The sequence below is a fragment of the Myotis myotis genome, unplaced genomic scaffold (assembly GCF_014108235.1).
Source record: "Myotis myotis isolate mMyoMyo1 unplaced genomic scaffold, mMyoMyo1.p scaffold_m19_p_18, whole genome shotgun sequence".
Taxonomy (NCBI): Eukaryota; Metazoa; Chordata; class Mammalia; order Chiroptera; family Vespertilionidae; genus Myotis; species Myotis myotis.
Window position 1 is genome coordinate 9,351,571 of NW_023416322.1, and position 6,618 is coordinate 9,358,188.

Here is a 6,618-nt window from a genome sequence, read left to right on the forward strand (position 1 = left end):
TGCTCTAAATCAGAATTCATGGAAGTAGGGCCTTGGAATCGACACTGTTACTAAGTGTTGCCAGGAACGCTATGTCCGCTAAAATGGATTCTCCTCACCTTGCCTCCATCTCAACATTGCTGTGCTCCAAGGCCAGTCTCTTCCCGGCTACTCTTACTCCTTTGATTGTATCAAGTCTCAGGCTTAGCGTTTTCACATGCAAATGGCACTCAGATTTACATCTGCCGCCCACAGCTTTTCCTCCAAACTCCAGAATTCTAGAGCTAACTGCCTGGTGGATGTCCAAAAGGCATATTCGAAAACGAACTCCAGTTTTCTCTCTGAACTTGTTCTTCCTCGCCTCAGTAAATGGCAGCACAATTTACCGCCAACCTTGGAGTCGTTCTTGATTCTATCCTTGACATCTTCCTCACGTCCTCTCATACTCATGTCCAATTAGAGCTCTTTCAAGATATGCCCCACAGCTTCCTCTATTCCCTGGGCTACTTCAGCAGCCTTCTGTTTGGTCTCTCTGCTTACTTTTTGTATCAGTCAGAGTTCTGCTGCAGATAACAGAAGCCGTTCTAGCTATTTGAAGCAGAAAGGAATTTAATACAGCTGTGGTAGACTGACGCTACAACAATCCTTCCCCATGTACCTTTTTGCAATGTGCCTTTGCTACAACTACTGTCTCCCCTCCCCAAATGGAGTCTATTTTTCCCTTGAATCTGGGCCAGCCCTCTGATGAACTTTGACCAATAGAATGAGGTAATGATATTGAGTGACCCCCAGACCTAGCCATAGGAGGCTTTTCCAGATTTCATTTTCACCCTTTTGGAAGGCAGCCTTCCTATAAAGCAGGTCAGGCTAGATTATTGAGTGATGAGAGACCACATGGAGAGAGAGGGCTCAGACTTTTAGGCATCCCTTCCAAGATCCCAGACATGTGAGGGAGGCCACCTAGGACCTTGGCGCCTAGCATAGCTGACAGCTAAATGCAACCACACATGCGAGCCCAGGTGAGATCAGCAGAAGTGCCCAGCCAACCTAAGTTTTGGGAGATGTTGATTACACAGCACCAGATAGTTAAAGTATTGATGATGTTAGGCCTTGCAATACCTTTTGTGGCCTGTAGGGGCAGGCTCTAGGCTAAGCCTCCAGCAATGGTTTCCAGAGGAATACTGCAGAACTGGCCTGCCAGAGGAACTGCTACTTCTGCCATAATATGGAAGCTAAAAATCAGGAAGCCATCATCCACTTTCTAGCTCTAAAAACACACCACCTTAGCCACGATCTGGGCATCAGGAAGTCACTACAAGAGCTGTTGGATGGCCCTAGCCAGTTTGGCTCAGTGGATAGAGCATTGGCCTGCAGTCTGAAGGGTCCCAGGTTCAATTCTGGTCAAGGACACATGCCTAGGTTGTGGGCTCAATCCCCATTAAGGAGCCTGCAACTGGCAGCTTATCAATGATTCTCTCTTATCATTGATATTTCTATCTCTCTCTCCCTCTCCCTTCCTCTCTGAAATCACTAAAAGAATATTTAAAAAAATGTTTTGATAAGCCCTAGAAATCTAACACACAGTATAATGAACATAGATAACACTATTGTACTATTAAATATGGAATGTGATAAACATCACTGCAATGGCAATCATATTATAGTATGTAAATGTATTAAACATCGTACACCTTAAATTTACACAATGTAATATATCAAATTTAAATAAACAAAATGTCTTTTTTTTGCTGTAATAGCATCTAGAATAATGCCTGCACAGGAGATGCTCATTAAATATTTCTTAAATTATTGAACTAAAGCTTGATAAAAGAAAATCATATTTTAGAGAAGACTGTCTCTAGTTAACCCAGACTATGACACTCTGTATGCCTAAAACCCTGGGTTTCTGTCATTGTCCTTTTATGACTATATCCTGGATTATCAAGAAAGATTTAGAATTCAAGATTTTTTCCAGCCTAGAACTTACCATCTCTACTATCACTGTACAACCATCTTGAGTCACTTTGTTTTTTTGTTTTTTTGTTTTTTTCATTTTTTTGGGGGGGTGTTTGGTAATAAATTTTCATTTAAAAATATGAATTCGGAGGATGGAAAGAATTTCTTGAAGGGCAAGCTCCTCACTCTTTCCTGCCTCCCATGGCTTTGGCCACCATCTCTCTCCGATGGCTTGTTCTTCAGGATGCTGACAGCTTGGTTTCTCTGGGTAACATCATGCAAAGGAAATTAGCTCAGTATGTCTTCTACCAAATTCCATCTGTGGCTCAGTGTTTTAAGGTGTTTGTGAACAAGGCTAAAGAGCAATTTTGATAAGACAAGGCAATGTTCCAGTCTCTGAGAATATATCTCTCCCCAAAAAGCATTTTTAAAATACCACTGAACAGCCTGGAAATCTACCCACGCATGAGCAATCTCCTGCAATATACAGAAAGCTTTTCAGGTGTCACCGCTATAATAGCAGGTGGTTCCTTTGGCTAGAAAAATTATGGCAAGAGACAGAAAGAAAACTGTTTTAATATTCTGGATACAGTTTTCCCCCAAGTGAATCATTCCCATATGCCTACTCTTCCCATGGGCCCCTTTTCAGAGGAAGTGGGCTGTGTGAATGGAAGTGTGGAGAAGCAGTCTGGTGGGCAAACTTCAGTGGTGTCCGTATTTGGCAGGTCCAATTAATCTTTAGATATATATCAGCCACTCTTCTGTAAGTCTCAAAAGGCAAAATTTGAATATGGATTTGATTTCTGTTTGTGCTCCCCTCATAATAAACACATAATCTCATTATGAAGATTTAGTAGTGTTCATTTGATGCAAGCCTGCTTCTGAAATTCCATATACATCCATTTTAAATAAAAGCTTACAGGGAAGGCTGAAACTAGAGCAATTGGCAAAGGTGATCATTTAATTCACTTTTTGTTATGAAATATTTGAGACATACAACAAGTTTAAAGAATAAGTATTTGGCCCTAACCGGTTTGGCTCAGTGGATAGAGTGTCGGCCTGCGGACTCAAGGGTCCCAGGTTCGATTCAGGTCAAGGGCATGTACCTTGGTTGCAGGTGCATCCCCAGTAGGGAGTGTGCAGGAGGCAGCTGATCGATGTTTCTCTCTCATCGATGTTTCTAACTCTCTATCCCTCTCCCTTCCTCTCTGTAAAAAATCAATAAAATATATTTTAAAAAAAAGAATAGGTATTTGCTCTTTAGTGATCTTTTGCTGCTTGTAAGATAAAAATCTGTACTGGCACAAAAGACTTCATTTCCAGACAGAAGTGCAGCAAAGCTGGAAATTAAGTTTTGCATAGTTTTTTTTTCTTCCTCCATTGTGTCTAAGAGTAGCATTCTTATCATTTATAGGCATACCACATCTCCTTGACTGAAAAGGGAGATGCTAGTGCCGCCATCTTAACTTCAAATCAACTAAGGTCCCATAGGGAAAGATGTGGAAGCATGCTGATGAAACACTGGACTTTATTTGGATGGAAGACAACTACATGGGAAAATAATAAGAAAACACGGTCATTCTGGCCCCTCCTAATCTCAGAGTGGTGTCATTGGGCATATTCTTTAACCGCTCTACACCTGTTTTCTGAACTGCATAGTAAGGATAATAATAGGATTTGCCTCTTAGTGTTGTTACATGTAAAGCCCTTAGAACAGTGCTGGGCATACAGTAAATCCTCAGTAAATGTTAGCTCACTTTCTTCCTTCTCTTCAACAGAATGTTAGCTCCACATGAGAGCAGTGGCTTGGTCTTATTTAATTCTGTATCCTCAGCTTCTATCGCTTCTCGGCCTTTTGGCTAAGATCATGTGTAGTATCTGTTCTTATCAGTTTAATTCTGTATCCTCAGCTTCTATTTTTCCTACTGTCGGCATCCAGTAAAGCTTTGTTGAATGGATTAATTAACAAGAGTAGTTAGGCTTTGAGGTTGAAAGTGAAAGAGAATTTGTCCTAAGTTTTACATCTACTGAGAGAAAAATGGACTTTGGGTTTAGGGTAGGTTAAGGAGGTAGGAAAGAATCCTAAATTAAGGTGAGAAGGCCCACATTCAAGTTTAAATTCTTCTAACTTTAAGTGTCAAGGCTAAGGGTTTCTTTCTTAATTGGTAAAATGGGAATAACTTCCAAGGTTATTTTGAGGACTAAATTAAGGTGTATGTGAAAGATCATAATAAACTATAAAGGGATCTACAAACACATGATATTAATTTTTATCTCAGCAAGTTTATCCATTGGATGACAATAAAATGATTCTATGAGAGTCTTGGAAGAAAAAATCTTTAGCTAAAGATTTAAGTCCTAAAAATATTCCACCCCAGAGGTACCACAGACGTAGACTAATTTTTTCCATCTGTGCATTTTAGGGTAGATTTGGCATACACTCAATACCAGGCAAGAAAGAAACTATGGTTTAGGCTGCTTTTAAAGTTAAAAAAAAAAAAAAAAGGCAGAAAAGGAAACCATTTCCTTTCATAAGCATGAATGTTAAAATAGAGAAAGCCTTCATCGAGTAATGCATCACCTAAGCAAGACTAATTTTTTAAAAATTGATTTGAGAAAAAGGAGGGGGGAGAGAGAGAGAGAGAGAGAGAGAGAGAGAGAGAGAGAGAGAGGTTTATTGTTCCATTTATTTATGTACTCATTGGTTATTGGTTTATTCTTCTGTCTGCCCTGACTGGGGCCTGAAACCTTGGAGTATCAGGACAACACTCTTCCCAACTGAACTACCGGGCCAGGGCTGAAGTAAGAGTACTTAATCCACATTCTCTTCTACCTTTCCCCACTCCCCTTTTATGTTCTAACTAGAGGCCTGATGCACAGAATTCGTGCAAGAGTAGGCTTCCTTCCCCGGCTGCTGGCACCGGCTTCCCTCCGGCACCCGGGACCCGGGTTTCCCTCGCAGCAGCAGCTTCGTCCAGAAGGTCATTTGGAAAGTCGCCCAGTCTAATTAGCATATTATGCTTTTATTATTATAGATTAGTTAGATATTTTATATATAATGATTTATGTATTATAGTCACTCCCTCCTTATGGGGAAAAGAAATACAGATCATTCTTTATCAGCCACATGTGACTCAGAGGTCAAAAGAGCAGTTCTTTGTGGGATAATCTCCCAGATTAGTAATATTTAAAGACCTGGTGTTCGGAGCCAGGGATTATTCAAATATTACGGCTTTAATATTAGGCTTCACCCATCAGTGCCTGAGTTTGAGATTGAGAAACTAACTTGAGGACAAAGATAAAGGGGCAGGGGGGGAGGGGAGGAGCCATAGTGAGTGAGCTGATGACTCACTGTCCCTTCTTTGAACTTCTGAACTTCAGGAATAACAAGATGGAACAGGGGAAAAAGCACACTGCCCCACTGCAGACCAGATGTTTCATGAAAGGCAAGAAATTCAGGGAACTTAAAAGCCTGTATATGTTCAAAGGGTAAAAGCAATAAATATAATTTTCATGATCAAGTTGTTAAGTGCATCAAAAAAGGACACTAGGAAATGAAACTTGACTGCACTTTACCAGCAGAGCTAGCATCCTAAATCTGATCATTTTATTCTCTTGCTTAATTAAAAACTTCACTAACTCTACATTGCTCCTGGATCAAGTCTAAACTTACAATGGCACAGAATAATCTTCATAACAGGATCCCAAACTTCCCTGGTAGCTTTATCTTCTAATGAATTCTCATTACATGTCTTAGAAGGTATAGAAGGCCACTTATAATTTACCAAATAAGCCAGATACTTCTAAATATGGTCTATTTCTTTACACCATTTTCTCTGCCCAGGACTTCCATCCCAGCTGGCAAACCCCTAACGGTGCTTCAGAGCCTGGCTCAAGTATCATTTTTTCTGTGTACTTTTCTCAACTCCCACTCTCTCCTACTACTCAGAATGAGTGTTCTTTCATCTGTGGAGTCATTGAACTTTAAGAATGCCTTTGATAAATCACTTAACCCTATGCGTTAAGTAGAAGTTCTATTCTCTCCCCAATACCATGAAGGCAAGCAGGAGCCTGTCACTGTGAAATTTTTAGTACACCACAGGAGCATAATACAGGTTTGTTGAATCGAATCAAATATTAGAAGAGAACCAAAGCCTCAATGGATTTTCTAGGCCTAGGAATTTGCTAAATTCACACATGTGATTTTGCTTCGGTCTTTGGACCAGAGTGTGTAATTTGCTTTTATTAAAAAATAGGGTCATGAATATATTTCTCTAGATAAAACATTATGAACCCATTTTCAGCTTAGACTTGGCTTTCCCATAGCTCAGTTTGCCAAAAAGTAGCTGTGTAATTCGAAATATTTTCCTGCTGGAGTGGAATTGCATTTGGGGCTTGCTTCAATCAGTGCTTGTCTCGCTTTTGCTCTTCAAAGAGCCCCCCAGTCAACCAGGCTTGAGCAGAAGGAAACCAGATGAACTCTGTTGAATTTAAATTTTCTACATCCTCTACTTTAGCATTAAAGTTTTCTTCTCTAATTGAACAGATTAACTGAAGCAGTATATGTAATATAGTATCAATTTATACATTTTTTATTTATCCACTATGCTACCTTATTTCAGAAAGTCTTTGAAAGCTTAAAGAAAAAATCCCAAATCAAAAAACAAACTGTTCCACTCAACC

At 39.9% G+C, this 6,618-nt stretch overlaps 1 non-coding gene across 1 annotated transcript; it reads left to right on the forward strand.

The window, feature by feature from the left end:
- The first annotated feature begins 3,774 nt into the window (after positions 1 to 3,774).
- LOC118673858 lies at positions 3,775 to 3,964 on the forward strand. The gene has a single exon (XR_004973518.1). It is a non-coding gene; the product is annotated as a U2 spliceosomal RNA (small nuclear RNA).
- The last annotated feature ends 2,654 nt before the right edge of the window (positions 3,965 to 6,618 follow it).